At 35.3% G+C, this 23,037-nt stretch overlaps 1 protein-coding gene across 5 annotated transcripts in view; it reads right to left on the bottom strand.

The window, feature by feature from the left end:
• Positions 1–23,037, bottom strand: part of LOC125061672 (neurobeachin) — a 538,892-nt gene that overhangs the window by 137,939 nt on the left and 377,916 nt on the right. The gene's annotated exons all lie outside the window — the stretch shown is intronic.

Below are 23,037 nucleotides of genomic sequence, written 5' to 3'. Positions count from 1 at the left end.
AGGAATTATTTTTCACTTTTTAGTTTGATGTGCTTTAAAAGCGTGTTTTATAATTTTTTTAAACTATATTTATTAATTTTTTAGTTTGTGTCTTATCCATCCGTCAAGACCGTACTGCGCGTTCCAACGCCGCCAACTTCCAAACATACATAATCTATTTTTAATTAATTACCAGGTAATAATAACAGGTGAGGAGTATACGACAATAAGCAGTCGTTAAATGTGAAAAGCAATCCATCACTATATAAAAACTGTACCAGGGGATTATAAAACGGTGAGGGTTGTAATTTGATTGTACGAAGGGTTAACATCTCTTGTTTTATTACTTTTAATTTGTTTACGAATGCAAAAGGGTTCTATTATACAGCATGTTCAATAGCGGCGATTAAAATTATACAGGATGTTCAAAAGTTCGTGGATCAAACTCCAATAGGGGATAGATGAGGTCATCAGCTGCAAAAAATTGTTCTACGGGAGGTCTCTTAGCTCAACCCCTGCAGAGTTATAATTTATTTTGCGTTTTTATAAGAAAATTGACTTTTTTTTACTAATTCGTATTAAAATTCGAAAAAATCTACATCCTGTATCTTTTTCATAATATCCACTAGATTGGTACTGATGAGTTCTTGCGTTAGACATACTATTTATAGTTGTTTATTGAGTGTATTGAAGTTAATATTAAGTTATACGATATAAATTTTTTTCAAATCAAAACTTTTTGTTTACTTCGGACCCCACTGTGAAAAAAAATTACTCTACCGAAAAGTAACCCTGTATAACAAGTTTTGGCGCATTTCATAGGGATTCTGAAAAGGTATTACACGTAGCCATGTGTGGCTCTATTAATTCTCTGTGTACAGCATAGAATGCTTGAATAATGCGGGAATTGTACGGCACTTAAAGTAAAAATTTATATAGAAATTTAGATTTCTATATATACTATTACTATTCTAATTGACGACTCTGAGTAGAGCGTTAATGACGGAAATGCACTTCAAAGTGAAATATAAAATAGAAACAGATGCTATAAAAAAGACTAAATCCGCTCTACAGGGATCGCGAGAGTAATTCGGAAGAGTACCGTCAAGAGGCTCCCGGGAGACTAGACCCTTATACGAATTTAGGGTTGCCACTTACAAAACTTAAAAAATGTGTGCGTGTACTAGGTGTACACACGTAAGAAGTGAAACTTCTTTTACCTTATTTTTCGAAAAATGATCTACTATATGCAACTTTACAGAAATTGGTTAAATAAAGTTAAATTAGATAAAGTTTAACAAAAGGCTTTTATTATCATAGACATGAATACAAATACAATTATTTCATTTTAACTTATTACTGTACTACTATGTAGTACTAAGATTATTACAGAATTTCATTAATTGTAATAGAATTATTAGTATTACTATCATTTTTATCGTTATTATATATTTTTGTTACTAATGGCTTCGAATCTCTTCGGATCAACCGTGGTAGGGACAAGAAAAAGATGGCGCGTAACCGAAAAATGTGACAAATGTGTGTACCTTTTTTTTCCAACGCCGATAAAGAAGTTTGACTTCAAAAAGCAACATGGCGCGTAACCTACTACAAAATTTCTCCCATACGTCGATAAAGAAGTTTCACTTCAAAAGATGGCGCGTAACGGAAAAATGTGACGCGCAACGAAAAAATGTTACACTAATTTTTTTTCCAATCCCGATAAAGAAGTTTCACTTCAAAAAAATAAATCAATGGCGCTACAACCTTTTTGTGTCTGGGCCTCAGATTTATGTATCTGTTTCATGATCATTTGGTAATCTAATAGGCAAGTAGGTGATCAGCCTTCTGTGCCTGACGCACGCCGTTGACTTTTTGGGTTTAAGGCAAGCTGGTTTGGCTGGTCTGGCTCACGATGTTTTCCTTCACCGTTCGAGCGAATGTTTAATGCGCACATAGAAAGAAAGTCCATTGGTGCACAGCCGGGGATCGAACCTACGACCTCAGAGATGAGAGTCGCACGCTGAAGCCACTAGGCCAACACTGCTATACTTACAATACTTATTTTAAAACTCGAAACTGTCGGCGATAGGTGGCATGCTTATTAAAAACATTAATTATGTTCAATAGGTATAGAAAATGAATTGCATCCAAACTGCATCAAATTTAATATTTGTCTTCGTTAATGTACTAGGGGTGCATAAAGAGATACACGTCGAATTAATCGTACAGATTTTTTTCTATCCAGAAAGTGAGTGAGACAGACAACTGAGAGACTTGAGACAAAGAATGTTATATTTATTCAAGAAGGCAATAACTAGAATCGAATAAAACTGCAAATTATTGTTTTTATGTGTCAACCCTACTAACAAGAGATAGACCCAGCAAAGAGCAATGTTTTGACTCCGACGCTTCCCGCCAATAAATCACACGCCTAATGTATCGCGACGAAGCACAAATAAAAGTGAACTCTATAATATTACCCATAAAGTCGAATTTAACATAACTGTAAAATTGCAACTTGCGTACAAATTGTTATAAGGGTCCTATTCGTTTGAAATAGGATCTATAATTGTAAAAATAAGCCCCAAATCGCAAAAATGTAATCCAAATAAAAGCTTGGGGATTAGTGTTTGATGACATCATTATTTTCCAAATAGCGATCGTGTTACATGTTAGGGATATTTTTTTTGAATTGACAAAGATTTATTATTCGAAATTGCAAGACAAAAGTTTGCAATTTTTAAATTTGGAATATTAATGATACTTTGTTATGGCACCTTCTTGAGACTCTGGTAGCCTGGTAGGCTGTACCCATTAAAATCAATAAGGTTTTCGAGGTATATGTTAAATAAATTATATATATATATATATATATAACACCTCGTGGTGAAGCCTCAGAACTTGGTGTAATGAGAAAACTAGTCTTTCGCCTGATTTAAAATAAAAATAGAATTAAAAATATAAAACCTTACAATTCGAAGTACAGATAGAGGAAGGAAGTTTCTGCTGTTCCTCCAATCCCGAAGAAACTGGGCATTGACTAACTAGCACGGTCTCCCGACTCCCACTAAAAGTTTTGAGATACGATCTTCCAAGTACTTAAAAACGTATCTAAATCCTTCCTTAAAGGTCGGCAACGCATAAACAAAATGAGTATCCACGGACTGCGGTAGCTACCTACGCCGTACCGTATGCCCCAAAAAAGACAAATCTCTCGATCTGCCAATTTTTTTGTTTCGTACTAAATATATTTTGTAATTGCGAAAACCCCAAAATGACATCATTATTTGCAATTTCAACCTTAAAGCTAATCTTAAAGCTCTTCTTTTGCACCAAAATCACGATCCCTTTTCAATTTTCCACTTCAGCGCTCTCTGTCGGACCGAGATTGAACATCATCCTTTGGGGCTCACAGATGTTAACTAAATTATCATTTTGCTAAATGTACAAAGAGTATCAATGATTCACTTCATGCCTATTGTTGGTAGTTCTTTGCAGATAATGATGGGCAAAATTGCAGGCAACCATCAAGTCATTTCAGAGATTGACTCTTTTCAAGATTGCCTTGCCTCCTTTGTTTGCCCCTTGTATAAAAGTTGCGCCTCTCCACCACTCTCCGCTAGTTCTCAAAAGCCCGTAAAAGTAAAAGTAAATAAATATAGTTAAAAAAAAACTATAAAACACGCTTTTAAAGCACATCAAACTAAAAAGTGAAATGGGTTGCTCTATTGACGAAAAATATGGCACAGAGCGCCCCACGCTTTTTCAAAATAATACCAGTATTTATTGTTCATTACCATTTTCAGCCTAAATTAGGAATTATTTTTCACTTTTTAGTTTGATGTCCTTTAAAAGCGTGTTTTATAGTTTTTTTTAACTATATTTATTTTCCACTTTTAGTCCTAGCATCAATACGTGTTGTCTCAATTTTATCGTACGCTTTGTGGACTTAAAAAAAATTTCATTGTTTTTCCGAGATAAACCTATGAAATTATTATATTGTCACTGATTCTTTATAAGAGTACAAAGTTTGAATTAAATCTGTCCGTTTAAAGTGGGTCAAAATCGAGTCCGAAGGAGTCGGTTACATACATACATACAGGTAAAGCTAATATAAAGCGTGTAAATATCATTTAATCATGTAGGTAACATAATGTGCACTTATGACTCGTCATTAAAGAAATACATATTAATGCTTCTAATTTTACATTTACTGCCAGTTCTCAAATTAAGGGTGTAAAGAAAAGAACTGTCAATAACTGGCACTCTTTTTGATCGCCATTTTTAGTAGTGAACCAAAATTACCCGATGATTTGCATAGATCGTTCCAATACTTCAAATAAAATACAAATTGTACGAAAAGTCGAATAAAATACCAAACAATTAAAGTTCTATCTCTAGTGTACTATTTAGTGAACGCGTGGGGTGATAATCCCGGCCCTCGGGACCTGTAACACGAGACAGACGGACAAATAGATACACAAATAACACGTCTCCAATGGGGACCACCCGTCAAAGATCATAAGGAATACAAGCAGATTAAATAATGAATATTTTAGGAAGAATTTTGATGATGCTAATCTGAATTAGTTATTTCGACTATGTGTTTGCGTGTTGTTCCCACGAGAATGTAAGTGCGTGCTCCAATTTCACCATGCCTCCTGCTGATAGAGGACAAGTCTTTGTTTTTAATTTATGTTATTATTAATAATTACTAAAGATGTCATGTGGAACATGGTGTAATGGTTGCAGCTCCTTACAAACGTTGTGTAAAAAAACATGGCGATTAAAAAGAGTTGCAGAGAGTTTCTTGCCAGTTCTTCTCTTTCGTTCTACGCCCTTGATTTGAGAACTGGCACTAAATGTAAAGTTTAAAGCATTTCATATACATTTCTTTTTTTTGATGATCATAATTGTACATTGTGTTACCTATATGATTAAATTATTTTTGGAATTTTGAGAAATAACTTGTTCCTATCAACGTTGTCAAAGTATGTGATATTAGGAAACAAACAGATAAACACATAATGGATATGATAACAAGAACATAGAATGATTAGATAAACAAGACTTCTTTGATTCTAACGCCCGAACCCAATAACCTATCTCAATGCATAATCTAGCATCTGAGATAGTAATATTAATCCAAATGTTGTAACAAGTGTGCCAATAGCCAATCGGCGGATTGTAATAGCCATCTGTCGATACAAGCTACCCATGGGAGGTCGTATCTGTGTCTGTGGATAGACTTTTGTATGAAAATGACAGTTGACGAAAGCTCGATTTCAATTTATTTTAACAGTTTTTTAAATAATTAAATAAGCTATGTGTCTTATGTTTAAAACATAGACATGTATATTTCAATGTTAGTATTTGTACGGTTTTATTTACTTTATTTGGTTTACATTGATTATCAAATATGAGTATAAACTCGGTCAAATTGAACGACAAAGAGCATTTTATACGTCTCCAAAAATGGATTGTCTTTGTAGGGTTTGGTTATTGGGATGCAGATAGGACAACGATCAACTGTCACTGATCTCAGATTGTTTTCAATCTGAAACTGTGGATTGATTATTGGGTTTGGGCCTAAGTTGAATTGGTTTAGAAATACTTAATTGTCAGCTGGTCAGCTGTCAGCAGCCACATAGTTGTGGCGGCAATAACTGCCTAAAATAATGCTCAGTTTCAGTTCGGAATTGAGGTGATCGTAATCCTCGACGTCCGATGATGAAACTTTATAAATAGATTCAAAGCTTTAATAACAATTTAAAATGTAAAATAATCTCTGAATACACGCATCTGATTACAGATAACGATAACCCGATGTTTAACTGTTTATTTCATCTGCCAGTAAGGTGAATCCAGTCGTTAATAGATAATTAATGTACAGTTTAATTTTTAACGAGATGTAAGCTTTATAAAGATGACTAAGTTATTGAAAGACTCACTGCGCGTGCGCTGATCTTTAAATATATTCGATTCTTTGGATTTTTCAGAAATAAGTATATCCGTTTAAAGAAAAAACTTTTTAACCGGATTAAACTTTTTAACCGGATTTAACATAATTTTAAATTTATCCGACGATACGACAGACGGTGTGCTCCATTTTCGCAGATTGTAATTTAAAATAAATTTAAAATTATGACATCCAACACCTTTTTTCTTCAGTCACCGTGACCACGCACGCTGTAAAGCACGCGAAACGTCGGATAAATTTAAAATTATGTTAAATAATTGTAAATTTATAATAATACATAACTTTAATCCGGTTAAAAAGTTTTTTCTTTAAATGTGTAAAGGTTATGTCAATCAAAGACAATACTATAAATATATCCGTTATTTATTTAACACTAAATGATTCTTTGTAGACACTTTCTATTCACTTGACACTTCACTTTATGGTCGTTCATTTGGACTTTGATGAACATAACTGTCATGCATTATATATATCTCCGGTTAACTGTGTGGTTAATTACTTCACATAAAAATAACTATTTCTGTTCGCCATTAATTATATTTTGTTTTGTCTCTGTATGTAGGATTTTAAATTTCAAATTAACAGGATTTCATGTTTACAATTGCCTTTATTATTATTTAGTTTAAAATATTCAGCCTAGCTCCTTCCAGAAGCACAGAAGTCTCCTGGGCACTCTGCATGCTATTTTTTTTTGCTCTTCAGTCGCAAAAAAAATAAAAAATAATAATAATAATACTTAGTAGAAAACAATTATATTAGTAACTAGTAGACTCGGCCAAGCGTTGCTGTGGCTAAGATTTTTGTTATATCAAATAGTAGTAAACTATTCAAGAGAAACGGCAGGAGAACACCAATCCACCATGCTTTTTTGGTGGTTATGCCATTAAATTGTAGCTTATGTGTACGAATAAAGAGCCTTTTCTAGCGGTGGTATTTTAATAAAAAAAATTAATAAAAGGACGCTTATTGTGACGTAACTATAAAAGATAGAGCCATAGTCCTGAAAAATTTTAATACATCATTTTGTTCTATCATTAATAGTTTTCGCGGCGCACGCGATTGAAGGAAGTTTTTTGTTTATTTTTTTACACCTTGGGTTAGATTATACAAGTTTTAGTAAGCATATTTTTTCTATTTTTTTTGAAAATGAAACATAGCCTATGTCAATCGGGAATAGTGTGGCTTGCCAACGGTGAAAGAATTTTTGAAATCGGTCCAGTAGTTTCGGAGCCTATTCATTTCAAACAAACAAAAAATCAAATCTTTCCTCTTTATAATATTAGTATAGATAGTAAAGCAGTGTAAAAGTATATAGAGAATAAAATTAAATAAAAATAATTATTAAGAAATAGATAAATAAATATTTTTGTGCGAATTAAAACTAGATTACGTGGGATTTTTGTTGAGTAACTAGATGTTCTTTATAACTGCGACGAATTTTTGATTTTAGATTAATATCTTGCAAATAAAATATTATTATTAAGATTGTTAGTTTAGCTTTGAGAAATTGTTTAAGATCCTCTGAAAGAATAGAGTTGGGCAAAGAAAGTGCCTATTTTGGTAGCTTAAATGTATGATCGCGTTATGTGGTTCGATCGGTATTTGTTTTCAAAAAGTCTGCATATTAAAACTTTTGTTTCATTTAAAGTTAATAAGCAGGTAATAGAACCAAACCAAACTTCCAAATAAAATCAACAGTTAAACCCAGACGTAGATATATCAAATCGAAAACAATAGGGGACAACGAGATATCACCCACTCACATATTTCAAAAAAATATACAAAAAGCGTATCAAAAAAATGCCAACGAAAAAAATACGTGATGCGCATTAATTAAAACGGAGCCACGAACGATCCAGAAAAACAAAGAGCTCAAAGGAGCCTTCGCTGTTGGAGCCTTATGTTTAGCCCGCACTGCGGTAAAAAGCCGCTTAAACGAACGTTGATTTGCCTTTCGGGTAAAAATCGCGGCAGGTTAGTAAAAAATCACTAAAAATTAAAAAAAAATCTAAAATTATACAGAATACAATTTAAAAGTTTTGATTGCGTGTGCGACGAAATGCTACCAGGATTACAGAAACAAGAGGGACCAAACTTTTTAAATTTGTTTTAATTTTCTATTTAACTATTTTTAATTATTATTACTATGTAGATTAAGTATATTGTAGATACTATTTGAAAAAGATAGAGGCATTCGAGATGTGGTGTTGGAAGAGAATGTTGCGAATACCATGGACTGCAAAAAGAACCAATAACTGTATAAATATTAAGAAGACCACAAGACTGTCGACTACCATTTATAAACGGGGAATATTGCCAGGAAAGAACGAAGCACGAAAGAAGAAGAGGTCAATGGCAGAAGAAGTGATCGATCCTCTACCCAGTCTGGAGTCACAATGCGCAAGCGATAACTTAAATAATGTATCGTGGAAAAGAAAGAAAATTGCGTGAACCAATCAAGTAAGTCTTTGCACCAGGACAGCAGGAGGTGTAAGGAACTATTGTAGCATGGTTTGAGCATTTCCGATCCAATTATACTTAGTGTCCATCAAGAAAAGAGCGTGCCAATTCTTAAAATGCCGGCATTCTCTCGCAAGCTCTCTGGCAATGAGAGCGCTCCTTGTTCTATAAAAAAATATTCAATAAATAAAGAAGTTTATCTGTGTGGAAGAGGCAGGTGAAGAAATGTATTAAAGGTATTCAGAGCAGTAATTCCCCAAGTAAAAAAAAGATGACTCATTGGTCTAGTGGGTAGTACCCCTGACTGCGAATCCATGGGTCCCGGGTTCGATCCCCGGCTGAGACGAACATCGATGTGATGAGCATTTGGTGTTGTGCTTAGGTCTTGGGTGTTTAAATATGTATTTATATGTATATCTATCTATAATATGTATGTATATCCGTTGCCTAGTACCCATAACACAAGCTTCACCAGCTTAGCACGGGACTAGGTCAATTGGTGTGAATTGTCTTTAAAAAAAAAAGAAATGTTAGTAAAAACTATCAGGGCTCTCACTGTTAGGCCTCTAGCAAAAGCCTAGCTAAATAGAAGTCAAAGCTTTTAATACGCGTTCCCGCGCAGGTAACACCTTACAGTGCGTTCGTTCATCCTGTTTAATCAAAAACGCACCTTATTTCAAACGAATAAGAATCAATACAACATATATATATTTGTCACAGTTTTAATGGTACGTGGAAGGGTTATCTGGAAGCTCCGATCTCAGGAGCAAGATTGATCGGAGTCGACTCGACAGTTTTATGGTTTGGGTTTGGTGTCGTCGACTTGTATCTTATTAAATTAGTGATATCGATCAGCCGTCTCTTAACGCGTCCTCAAATTGTTTGAACCTTCATTAATTTTTTGTTAAATTATTTCAATATGACATTCTTTGGTTAGTTTCAAATTTCATTGGAAAACTTTTTAAATGCTTTAAGTTATAATATAGTCTTGCTGTTTTTTTTCAGGATATTTTTTATGGGCAGCCTTACGATTCTGTAACTCACTTTTCGAACTCACACAGCGGTTTTCGCAGCGGCAGTCGCGCTCAAATCAGTAGTGAAGCTGATACAAGTAGTGGTAAAGAATAAACTACAAGGAGGGACCTTATCAGAATGCCAAATCGTAAAATGACTGCTTTACGACTGATTTGAGCACGCCGTCGCTGTGAAAACCGCTGTCGTTCGAAAAGTGAGTTACAGAATCGCAGTGCTGTTCAAAAATCAAAAACAATTATTCATTTGGATAACAATGCACACTTATGAACGTCAATAAAGAATTAGTTCTAATTTTACATTTACTGCCAGTTCTCAAATCTAGGGAGTAGAACGGACGAGAAGAACTGGCAATAAACTCTCCGCCACTCTTTTTAATCGCCAAGTTTATTATACAAAATTTTTGTAAGGAACTGCAACCATTACACCATATTTCACCTTTTTTTTTAAAGCCAAAAAAAGCTAACAGAATCGAAAACAACAATTTTTTTTTTTTTATGTAATAGGAGGCAAACGGGCAGGAGGCTCACCTGATGTTAAGTGATATCGCCGCCCATGGACACTAGCCAGAAGGCTCGCAAGTGCGTTGCCGGCCTTTCAAGAATTGGTACGCTCTTTTCTTGAAGGACCCTAAGTCGAATTGGTTCGGAAATACTTCTGTGGGCAGCTGGTTCCACATAGTGGTGGTGCGCGGCAAAAACTGCCTTAGAAAACGCTAAAACGTGCTGTTTAGATTATATTTAAGCAAAGCAATGGCGCTAAAACCTTTTTAGGTCTGGGTCTCAGATTTTCGTATCTGTTTCATGATAATTTGTCCATCTACATAATTGGTATGTATATCAGCCTCCTGTGTTTTCCTTCACCGTTCGAGCGAATGTTACAGGCACATATATAAAGTCCACACGCATCTACGACCTCAGGAATGAGAGTCGCACGCTGAAGTCACTAGGCCAACTCCGCTGTATATGTCACCGTAAAATTGTAAACACCGTTAGATTGTAATCTATCTCGCGAGATTATAAACTGTCGAAAGATTGTGAACCTCAACGAACTGCTTACAATTTAACGTATTATTATTCGGTAGTTATATGAAATTGTTGGAAAGTAAAATTAATCTGTAATTGAAGAAGTTTGAATGATAACTAAGTTAGTGTAGTACAATCTACCAAATAATAATACGTTAAATTGTAAGCAGTTCGTTGAGGTTCACAATCTTTCGACAGTTTATAATCTCGCGAGATAGATCACAATCTAACGGTGTTTACAATTTTACGTTAACATATATATTCTTTACTCACTAATAAATAATCTGAAGGTTGTCAAATAGCCTATTAGGTGAGGGGTACCGGGTTCGATTCCCGGATCGAGGGCAAGTTTTAATTTAATTTAAATTTGTTCTCGGCCTTTGGGAGGGTTGTGCGGTACCTGGCGAGTGCTTAAACCGTACATGGAGGACACGGTCGAATTTCTAAAAGACAAGCACGAATTATAAAAAAATCCTAAACTTGACGCTGGCTAATGCACAAATCGTGCCAGAGATATAAAATAATAGCCTATTCAAAATTTGTTGAAACAAACTCCTAATGTAACACCAAAACTACTTAATAAAAGTAATATTAATAATAAAAGGGCATCGAGATGAAAAAATGAGTAGATGGGTGGGAAGGGCGTGGTGAGATGACAATGCACGTCAACACAATGGTTTCACAATAACAGATGATGGGCGGGGTGGATTAGTACGAATTGATATGTAAACATTTATTATAAGTGTTTTTATTACAATAAATCTCATTGTTGCCATGGTTACGTTATTTTCGTCTACGTAATAAGGAAGTTTGGAGTGTTGGCCTAGTGGCTTCAGCGTGCGACTCTCATACCTGAGGTCGTAGGTTCGATCCCCGGCTGTGCACCAATGGACTTTCTTTCTATGTGCGGATTTATTTGCTCGAACGGTGAAGAAAAACATCGTGAGGAAACCGACATGTCTTACACCCAAAAAGTCGATGTGTCAGGCACTGGAGGCCGATCACCTACTTGCCGATTAGATTTAAAATTGATCATGAAACAGATTCAGAAATCTGAGGCCAAGACCGAAAGAGGTTGGTAGCGCCACTGATTTATTTATTTTTTTAATAAGGAAGTTTGACGGAAAGCTATTTGAAACGAGCCTCAAAGTGAGGTTGAGGAACATCAAACATATCTTCTATATCTATCTCTCAAAAAACTCGTCTATCACAAGTATGTCAAACTTTATATAGGAAAAATGGTTTGACAGTTCTTTAAACTAGATTTAAATTTTAAATTTAACGTTCTTTTTCAGTTCCTGTTATCGGAGGACTGTGTTTTAATATAATATTAACACAACACAGAACTTATAACTTACCTATTTATTTATAAATAATTACACTCCTGCCCTTCAGTACCTACTTAAGGAACCTTCTGTCTTAAGTCATTACGTTTTGTTAGTACGTACATTTTACCATCCGTATCAACTCGACGTCCGTCGTTCCACAACTGAGCGTTTTCTAAGGCAGTTTTTTATGTGGAACCAGCTGCCCACTGAAGTATTTCCGAACCAATACGACTTAGGGTCCTTCAAGAAAAGAGCGTACCAATTCTTGAAAGGCCGGCAACGCACTTGCGAGCCTTCTGGCATTGTGAGTGTCCATGGGCAGCGGTATCACTTAACATCAGGTGAGCCTCCTGCCCGTTTGCCTCCTATTACATAAAAAAAATTACGTAATTAGCTAATCTGACTATCCTATACTGACCATATCCTAGGTCTAGACTAGATCTTAAGGGACCTTCTGACTATATTAAAAATCTTTTATATTTTAAATATATATCAATTTACTTGGCTATCGCATGAAAACACAATCAAGCAAGTTATTAACAAGATTGTATAGGGACTTAAAATTAATAGACTTGGTAATTATAATTAACGTGGAACATGCTTTAATGGTTGCAGCTCCTTACAAACGTTGTGTAAAAAAACATGGCGATTAAAAAGAGTGGCGGAGAGTTTATTGCCAGTTCTTCTCTTCCGTTCTACGCCCTTGATTTGAGAACTGGCACTAAACGTAAAATTAGAAGCATTGATATGTATTTCTTTACTGACAAGTCATAAGTGTACAACGTGTTACCTAAATGATAAATGATTTTTGAATTTTTATTTGAATTTTGACGTGTAGAAGGTAGAAGAACTGAGTTCCGGGACTTGGTTTTACAAGTTTTGATGCCATTTCACTTTCATTTTGGCTTCAGCTGGAATAAAAAAATCAACTAAGCTATCACCATGACAACAGTAGGCGAACAATAGAATGAGATGTTTCCCAGGTGTTCGTCAAATGAGTAAAAATGTTTAGCAAAAACTTATCTGATACTACACAAAAGGATATTGCGTTACTCGACAATATGGCGGCGTACTCAATAGAGTTAAGAAGGGATTTGGTTTCAAAAACCGTTCTTTGTTTCGCTTTTGGAGTTGGGGTTAGCCTGTGGTGGTGCGACTGATGGCGTTTTCACGTAGCGATTGTATTTATTACCATCCCCACATTCGTTGTGCTTTAATATGATTTTTAACTAGCCAACCTTTTTAGTACATACCAATATATGTTCTTAAATTAAATTATCATGATCCATGTGCACTTTTCATTTTTCATGTATTCTTAAGTTTAGTTTGCTTTTTGTTCCAGTTTAGTTTTTTTTTCTTAATAACTGTGTGTAATATGTATTTATGCACTTCTTCACCTTATCTAATTTAATAAATTTTTTTTCTCTCACAATGGTTGTTAGCCTCCCGTTGCATCCCTTATAATTTTTGTTAGTGTTATTTGTTTTTATGTAACGAAGTATAAATATTAAACACGATGTTAAAAAAAAAAAAAAACCCGTTTCCATAAACCGCCATAACAGCGACCGCGCCCTCACAAGTCCTTTATCGTATTTAAGGCTCTCCGAGCATTGTTGTCAACAAAAGGCGATCGTAATGGGCCCTTTTTGCGCGCGATAAAAAGGCGGCGCGCGTTTAATTGAAAACATTTCGATCACCACTAAATTATTACTTAATGGTTATATTAAGACGTTTCACGTCAATGTATAAGAGTATTTTTAAGGAGGTTTTTGTTTAAAGAAAAAACTTTTTTAACCGGATTAAAGTTATGTATTATTATAAATTTACAATTATTTAACATAATTTTAAATTTATCCGACGTTTCGCGTGCTTTACAGCGTGCGTGGTCACGGTGACTGAAGACAAAAGGTGTTGGATGTCAAAAAGTATCACAGCTGTAGAGAAAGTTGCATTATCTGTATTTATTTCCCCGTAGTTGGTATCGACTAAAGATAATTAAAATTATGTCAAATAATTGTAAATTTATAATAATACATAACTTTAATCCGGTTAAAAAAGTTTTTTCTTCAAATGTGTAAAGGTTATGTCAATCAAAGACAATACGAGGTTTTTGTTGTGTCCAAGTAGATTATGAACGGTTTCACCGTGTACTTCTAGAGTCTAGGTCATAATATGACCCATCAATCTAGAACAAGTCTAGCACACTTTAAGATGTTATCATTGGAGAATAGTAAAGGCAGAATACAAAATACCATACATGGTGTAATGATTGCGGCTCCTTACAAACGTTGTGTTAAACAAAAAACTTGGCGATTAAAAAGAGTGGCGGAGAGTTTTCCCTTCCGTTCTACGCCCTTGATTTGAGAACTGGCAATGTAAAATTATAAGCATTTAATGTATATTTCTTTTTTTGACGTTCATAAGTGTACATTGGCAACTTTCTGAGCACCACCACTATGTGGAACCAGCTGCCCACTAAGTATTTCCGAACCAATTCGACTTAGGGTCCTTAAAGAAAAGAGTGTACCAATTCTTAAAAGGTTGGCTGCGCGCTTGCGAGCCTTATGGCAATGTGACTGTCCATGGGCGGTATCAGTTAATATCAGATGAGCCTCTTGCCCGTTTGCCTAATATAAAAAAGTATTGATATATCATTTGCATTAAAGATATTTAAGAAGGAGGTTGATTGCTCCAACCCCAAGCATCCCATCATACCATCATCCCATTTGTCCCTTTCAGAACTCACCGATATCCAGATTGAGAATTCTGATAAACGAGCTGGGTCTGAATATCCATAGTTGCTTCCCTCACACTTTGAAATCGGTTTTTGTTTAGTTTTAATAATTTAATTGTTTCTTTTTTTTTAATGGCTCTGGCACGATTTGTGTATTAGCCGGCGTCAAGTATAGGATTTTTTTATAATTCGTGCTTGTCTCTAGAAATTCGACCGTGTCCTCCATGTACGGTTTAGGCACTCGCCCGGTACCGCACAACCCTCCCAAAGGCCGAGAACAAATTTAAATTAAATTAAAACTTGCCCTCGAACCGGGAATCGAACCCGGTACCTCTCACCTAGCTGCCACTTAATAAGACCGCTAGGCTATGAGGCCCCCCAATTTAATTGTTTTCTTTAATATTTGTATTATGTCTTCGTGTATGTATGTTTGTCTATAAGTGCTTGTCACATTAAAAATTGTATTTTATTTCACTTTTAATAAAGTATCAAGCCATTGTCAAGCTTTTAAAAATTCTTCTCCATATATTGCATTAATCTTATAAACCTTCAATGCTCTTATGATCCCCTGGTATTGGCCACAGATATCTGTATCTGTTGCATGACGATAAAACCAAGTAGATCAGCCACCTGCGCCTACGCACATAGTGTTGTGTGGAGTTATTTTTTGAATTTTGTATTAAACAAAACAAAATAATATGAAACCAGATTGAATATGAAATTTAATCACTTGGAAAATTTGTAGGCCTCGACTAAGATGCAGTCGAGTGTATAACGCTTTGTTATCGACAAAGACAAATGCTTTGAATGCTTGATAATCTATGGTACAAATAACAAGCGATAGCGGGTCTATTAATATCCCATAAGCGAATTTGTTAAAATAAATTCGGGATTACAGAAGTTTTTGTTTGAACAGAAGGCAAACCTGATGTTATGTGATACATGCCCATGGACACTTGCACTGCCAGAAGGTCCGCTAGCGCGCTGCCGGCCTATGTTGATGGTTCGGAGATACTTGGCTGTGGTGATGCGCAGCAGAAATTAAGAAACGCTCAATTGTGGATCGACAGAATACAAAATACCATCCGTATCTTGACGTCTGATGATGAAACCCAGCTGCAAGTATTAGTCCGAACAACTCCTCTGAACACTCTCATTGGTAAATAGATTACATTATATTTTTTTTTATAGAACGGGGGGCAAACCGGCAGGAGGCTCACCTGATGTTAAGTGATACCGCCGCCCATGGACACTCTCAATGCCAGAGGGCTTGCGAGTGCGTTGCCGACCTTTTAAGAATTGGTACGCTCTTTTCTTGAAGGACCCTAAGTCGAATTGATTGATTGAATTAGTTCGATCGTTTCAACCTGTAGACGTTCACTGCTGGACATCAACTGGATAGACCTCTCCTACTCCCCTCTCTTTCTCTTCTCATTTAGTATAAAGAAGCAATTCTTTGCTACCGAGTTTAGCATCAGCTACATGCAATAACTGAACACTATTATCCGGATATTGAATCCCGTCAATTAATAAACTTATTGTTGGAATCGCTATTCGGTAAAAAGTACTGCAATAACATAATATGTTAAATACACTTAATTAAACTCGCTACATCTTGCGATTTGTACCAGCTTATTTGAGTGCAAGGCAGCGATGCGCACGCGCGCACTAGACCCGACTTAACATCTTCGGCGCCACAAGCGATCCGCCAAATGCCCAAGCGATTTTAAAAAGGTACTCATTACTTTGAAAGCTTTATTTTTAAATATAGCAAAAATAATAATATTTCTTATAACAAGGAGCTCATATATCCAAACTTACTCTTTTGTCTCTTTCTGTATAATTGTGTTTAAGCTGTGATGAAAAGAGACAAATTGACCCTAAGTCAATGTTTAGATTGGTAGCCTGTGCGTCCATAGTAGAAACGTGAGGTACCGCCCTGGGGTAATCTCTGTTCAAACTTATACTTTTTAGGGAAGGGCGCCCCCTTGTGGCGATTTGGGTAACCTATTTTTTATTTTTTTATAAAAATAAAAAAATAAAAAAATAAAAATATATGCTTGTTCAAGGTAACAAATTTAGACCAGATTTTCTTAATTAAACAGCTACTCGTTTCAGCTGGCTATACAAGAAAAATATCGTCATAATATATTTAAACTAAAAAAAATATGATGGGTATTAAAGTGCAAGAAGTGCATAACCAAATAAAAAAATATAAACACACCAACTTTAATCTAATATAATAAAATAAACTAAAAACTAAAAAGCTAATCTCACAATTCATGAATTGCGATACAATACAAAAGAATAAGAAAGACAAGAATTACCTAAGTCACGATTGATAGAATATGGTTAAGAAATGTTTATGTAGAAGAGTTTTAAAAGATGTCAGGTAGCCAAAGAAGAGTTTAAAAAGATGATAGGGAGGTAGCCAAACATATGGAGTCGGGCAGCCTATTCCACAACTTAATGGCGGAGATGCTAAACGAATTGCGTAAGAGTGATTCAGAAACCACAAGGATCAACCAGCAGCCAAATTAAAACCAATACAGCCTCTGACATCATCTAGGATATCTCATTATCAATTCTTTATGCTCTGTCGTGTGTGTATATAACAGGCTTAATACGGTGCGGGATTCGGTTACCGACACATCAACTATCGTGTTTATATGTATTCAAGATAATCTAATTGAATTTGAATACACAGTTATAATCTAAAAGTTAAATGTCGTACATTATGTATACATATTATTGGTATTGCAACATTTATATACTAGCTGACCCGGCAAACGTTCTTTTGCCATGTATATTACATATTTCTAAACATTTTTTTAGTTTAATAAATATAACTATAATAAAAATAGGGGTTGATCGTAGAGGGGTGAAAAGTAAGGGTTGTATGTATATATTTTTGTATGCTGTAGTATCATAAAAAAATAAAAATAAAATTTAACCTTAACATTTAGGGGTTTGAATGATAGATAGTAGCCGATTCTCAGACTTACTGAATAAATAAAAAATTTCATAAGAATCGGTCGAGCCGTTTCGGAGGAGTATGGGAACGAACATTGTGGACACGAGAATTTTTTTATATTAGAAGATATATATAAATAACATGTTAAAAACAAAACGATACTCTGAGAATTACTTAAATCATTTCGATAGGATCAATATTAATTTTGCATTAAATCTGTCGTTAACTAATCGGGCATTAAAAAGCAGCTAAAACATATTTATAATTAGAGATAGAGAAGAGTCTTCGTCAACCGCTGTCTTTGTCGTCTTCTGGTAATCTACTGGCCCGAGAAGATCCCAAGAAGATAGCCAGATCTACGCAAGAGAATCCAATTATACCAAGCACGCGCTTTATTGGTGGCAAGGAAAGCGGAAGCTTGGGCGTCCCAAGCAAACCTGGCGTCTTACAGCAGATGAGGCAAACAGAGCTGGAAAGACTTGGTGATATATGAGGCTCAAGGCCGAACGAGATGGTGACTCACTGTGAACGTTCTCTGTCCCATCTAGGGGTATATAGGACATAGGAAGTATGATGAATATAATTTTATTCAGATTTAAAGTACCAGGGTGACAGTAATAACAAGAGTTAACATTTTGATCGCTTATATTAAGATAGAATTCTAAGGCAATTAACGCCCGAACCCAATAACATATCTCAATCCATAATCCACCATCTGAGATCCAATTATAATCTTAATCCAAATGTTGTAACAAGTGAGCAAATAACCAATCGACGGATTGAGGTAGCCATCTGTCGATCACAAGTATCCATGAGAGGTCGTATCGGTGTCTGTGGATAGACCTTTGTATGAAAATGACAGTTGACGAAAGCTCGATTTCAACAGTTAATTATTATAACTTACACCAGTTTTTTTTTAAAAACTGTTTATTACAAACACATGTATATTTATGTTATTTCTTTACTTTATTTGATTTACATTGATTATCAAATATGAGTGAAAGGTCGGTAAAATGAACAAAGAGCATTTTATACGTCCCCAAAAATTTGGAGGATTGTTTTCGTAGGGTTTAGTTATTGGGATGCAGATAGGAGATTGATCGACTGTCACGGTCTGATCTCAGTTTATTTTCAATCTGAGATTGTGGATTGATTATTGGGTTCGGGCGTAAGACACTATAAAAGTTCTTAAACCAATTAATAATTGTAATTACGTGTCAGCTGTTGTGAGGTCTGGATAGTATTTGTAAGCTGTCAAACGCAAAAATCTACAAGCTGTTTTAGCTATAAGTTGTATTAAACAAATATATTTAGCGAGTGGGCAAGTCGTAAATAAGTAAAAATATGTGGATTAATTAAGGTGCAAGTAGCGGTATTCAGGTAGGCCACGCTCGACCCCTGCTGCGCGGACGTTTAATGATTCTGATAAACACACAAACAAACACGCACGATAATTATGCAAAATGAACGGGAAATTAAGAATATATTATGTGAATAGATTTTGAATGTCATTTCTCGTCAGCTAGAATTCCCATATCAAGGATGAAACATGGTGTAATGGTTGCAGCTCCTTACAAACATTTTGTAAAACAAAAAACTTGGCGATTAAATAGAGTGGCGGAGAGTTACGCTACGCCCTTGATTTAAGAACTGACAGTAAATGTAAAATTAGAAGCATTTAATATGTATTTCTTTATTGTGTTTTGTGTACATTGTGTTACCTAAATTAATAAATGATTTTGAATTTCAAAGGGAAAACAGGCCAGCAACGCACTCGCGAGCCCTCTGGCATTGGGTGTCCATGGGCGATTTTAAGACCGTTTTATAGAACCAGCTATACCCAGTTTGGGGGCAAGTAAATATATATATATATATTAGGGAATTTCTTAATGTATGTATATGTTTGTACAAAATATATGTATAAAATAAGGTCCCGCACCACAAGAGTCGGGGATATTGGGAAATTTAAATAATAAAAAAAATTGTGAATGAAAAGCTCACAAAATCATAGTGTTACTTCTCCAGCTGCTCCAAAACCAAAATTTACTGTTCGTCTTTTGTAAGACATATGTGAACCGCAAATCAGTTTTAAGCCTTCCTAATCCCGGGCTTATCACGTCGTGATTTAAAGACACCAGCTGTCAGCGGCTGGAACATTACCAAACACGAGTTATGTGGTATTAAGACTATCAAAAAAATCCCGGACACATTTTTCAAATTCCTTTTTTTTCCAACTAAACTGGTGAAAAATTGGGATATTAATTGTCGTATAAGAGAGCAGTGGCCTAGCGTGCGACTCACATCCTTGAGGTCGTAGGTTCGATGCCCGTCTGTGCTATGAGCAACATTCGAAGGGTGAAGTAAATCGTGAGGAAACCGGTTTGCCTTAGACTGAAAACGTCGACGGCGTGTCAGGCACAGGAGGCTGATCACCTACTTGCTTATTAGATAAACAAATGATGACTAGACAGATACAGAAATCTGAGGCTTAGAACTAAAAGTTTGTAGTACCACTCATTTATAACTAGAGATTAAATAATGGAAGATTCTGAATGATCATGAAACAGATACAGATCTGAGGTTCAGACCTAAAAAGTGTGTAGCGCCACTGATTTATAACTAGAGATTAATTAATGGAAGATTCTGAATGATCATGAAACAGATACAGATCTGAGGCCCAGACCTAAAAAGTTTGTAGTGCCACTGATTTATAACTAGAGATTAATTAATGGAAGATTCTGAATGATCATGAAACAGATACAGAAATCTGAGGCGCAGACCTAAAAAGTTTGTAGTGCCACTGATTTATAACTAGAGATTAATTAATGGAAGATTCTGAATGATCATGAAACAGATACAGATCTGAGGCCCAGACCTAAAAAGTTTGTAGTGCCACTGATTTATAACTAGAGATTAATTAATGGAAGATTCTGAATGATCATGAAACAGATACAGAAATCTGAGGCTTAGAACTAAAAGTTTGTAGTACCACTCATTTATAACTAGAGATTAATTAATGGAAGATTCGTAGGGTCTGTATAGGTAGCGTGTTTCGATTTTATGTGTCCTTGGTATTTAAGGAAGGAACCAAGAGGAAGTAGGAGAATGGGGGGATCTAAGGGGGGATAGAAGGTATATACGTAGAAGCGTTAGCAGGAAGCGAAATGGAGAAAGAAAGCCATGGTTAGAGCAGGAAAAAGCTGGAGGATATTGAGGAACATTATAAAAAATTATATGGAATTCAAAAATTCCTACATTTGTTAATTATTATCGGTATCTACTATCTACCTTTTTATGCTATCCTGGTATCAAAGTAAGCCAGAGCTCGACGTAACCCCCTAGTCCTGCGTTTGAACCCCTACATCATAACGAATGTCGTGCGTTCAATCCTCAAATTAACCGATAGGCTACCAATGTGAACGATAGGTTGCCTGCCCATAATGAAAAAAAGATCAAGGACTTTTGTTTAAAGAATATTATAATTATTATTATATCCACTTGCGTTTCCTATGCATCAAATGGTAGTAAAAAACTGCATTGCAAAAACATTTTTATAGTAATTTCACGCAAATCTCTGGCGACAGCGTATCCGATGTCAACACGTGACCTAACACGCACAATGTCAGTTCAATCTATGTCTAATGAACGAATCTTCACCCCCTAATCTGATGAGATTAGAATAATTATTTGCTTTATTTGAAAGCTTTGGAAGCTTAAAATAGCTTTTTTATATGTATAATAAAGAAGTTAGGTACAAAGTACCAGGCGTTGTAAGGTTGTTAGTTAAGACGTATTTAAAAAAATCTGTGGCGCTACAACCTCTTTAGGTCTGTGCCTCAGATTTCTGAATCAGTTTCGTGATCATGTTTAAATCTAATAGGCAAGTAGGTGATCAGCATCAGTGCCCGTCACGCCGTCGACTTTTTGGGTCTAAGACATGTCGGTTTCCTTCACCGTTCGAACGAATGTTAAATGCGCACATAGATAGTCCATTGGTGCACAGCTGGGGATCGAACTTACGACCTCAGGGATGACTGTCGCAGGCTGAAGCCACTAGGCCAACACTGCTCCATACATATATGTATTAACAAGCCTAAAAGATTATCTCGATAAATGCAAAAATAATTAGTAAGACATATAGTATGAACGAACTTTAGTGTAGATATTGATGTCTTCTATAAAACTGTAGTACATCACTTTGCTCTATTGTCAATAGTTTCCGCAGCGTATGTGAAATAGAAAAAAGACTGCTAAATCCCACGAACATAGGCTCCACCATCACATGAAACCATTTGAACTAGTCAATTAGTGTTAGTGCACGTTAGTATTAAGTGCTAAACAGTGAGTAAAAAACACTAGAACATACACTTTAATAGTGATTGTAAATAGTGTTATTGGACACTTTCTTATGTTAAAAATCTTAGTAAAGACAACAAAATTCTTCCCAGCCCTGCCTTGCGATTCTGTAACTCACTTTTCGAACTCTCACAGCGGTTTTTGCGTAAAATTACTGCTTCACGACTGATTTGAGCGCGACCGCCGCTGTGAAAACCGCTGTGAGAGTTCGAAAAGTGAGTTACAGAATCGCAAGGCTGTAGTTTTGGAAATACAACCAAATCTTTTCCTCTTTATAATATTAGTAGAAGCAATGAATTCGCGTTTATATTCCTAATTTAAATTAGATTGTCATTAATTTAAATTCTAATAGGTTAAAACAAAATTATGTATAGACTATTATTGCTTTTATGCCCCCTCTCGTGGGGGGCAAATGAGAAATAATGTCGCCGAGGGAGTGCAGCGGACCGGATACAAATACAATCAAATTTGAAACACCCGCACTGACACTGCACTATGCATTTGGTATTTTAATACGATAAATTATGTTATAATAACTGGAAAATCACATTACTTTTGAGTAATGCAAAGCAATTGGATCGTAAACATTACTTTAGGTTCATAATCGATTTGAATTCAATAAAAAGCGTGAGCGTACAAAGTACATGTCAGAAGTGAAACTTCTATGGCAAACTTATTAAAAATTATATTTATACAAATCTAAAACCTTAGATTTCCCAGACTTAGAGGAAGGGAAAGAAGATATGTTAGGAATTTAATATATTTAATTGTCATTAAAATATTTTCTGAGAGAGATTTCAATAAATTATTTTGCATAAAATATAAAATACTTATATTTCATAAATTCTCTCTACGAAATTTTAATTTTAAAAATTGAATTTCTATAAGGTTATTCGCCCTTCTCACTCTCTCTCATCGGTCTCAATCGCTGATCCCTTTTCATCGACAAAAACGCTGCACAACTTCGTGACGCTAATATTATTATTATTGCGTTTCATCCGTAAAAAAATTTCAAAATTTTCATTATTTACATAACATTTCAAATATAGCATCTGTGGTTAGCGGAAGACTGTCACGTCAAGTTGACAGATACCTACTAGTGTCTATGGTAATGATGTCAAATAAACGCCATCTTTTGCCGCAAAGTGTTGCAATATTCTGACAGG

This window comes from Pieris napi, chromosome 24 (assembly GCF_905475465.1).
Source record: "Pieris napi chromosome 24, ilPieNapi1.2, whole genome shotgun sequence".
Classification (NCBI taxonomy): domain Eukaryota; kingdom Metazoa; phylum Arthropoda; class Insecta; order Lepidoptera; family Pieridae; genus Pieris; species Pieris napi.
The sequence above is the reverse complement of the archived record's forward strand: the minus strand, read 5'-3'. Positions and strand labels throughout refer to the sequence as shown.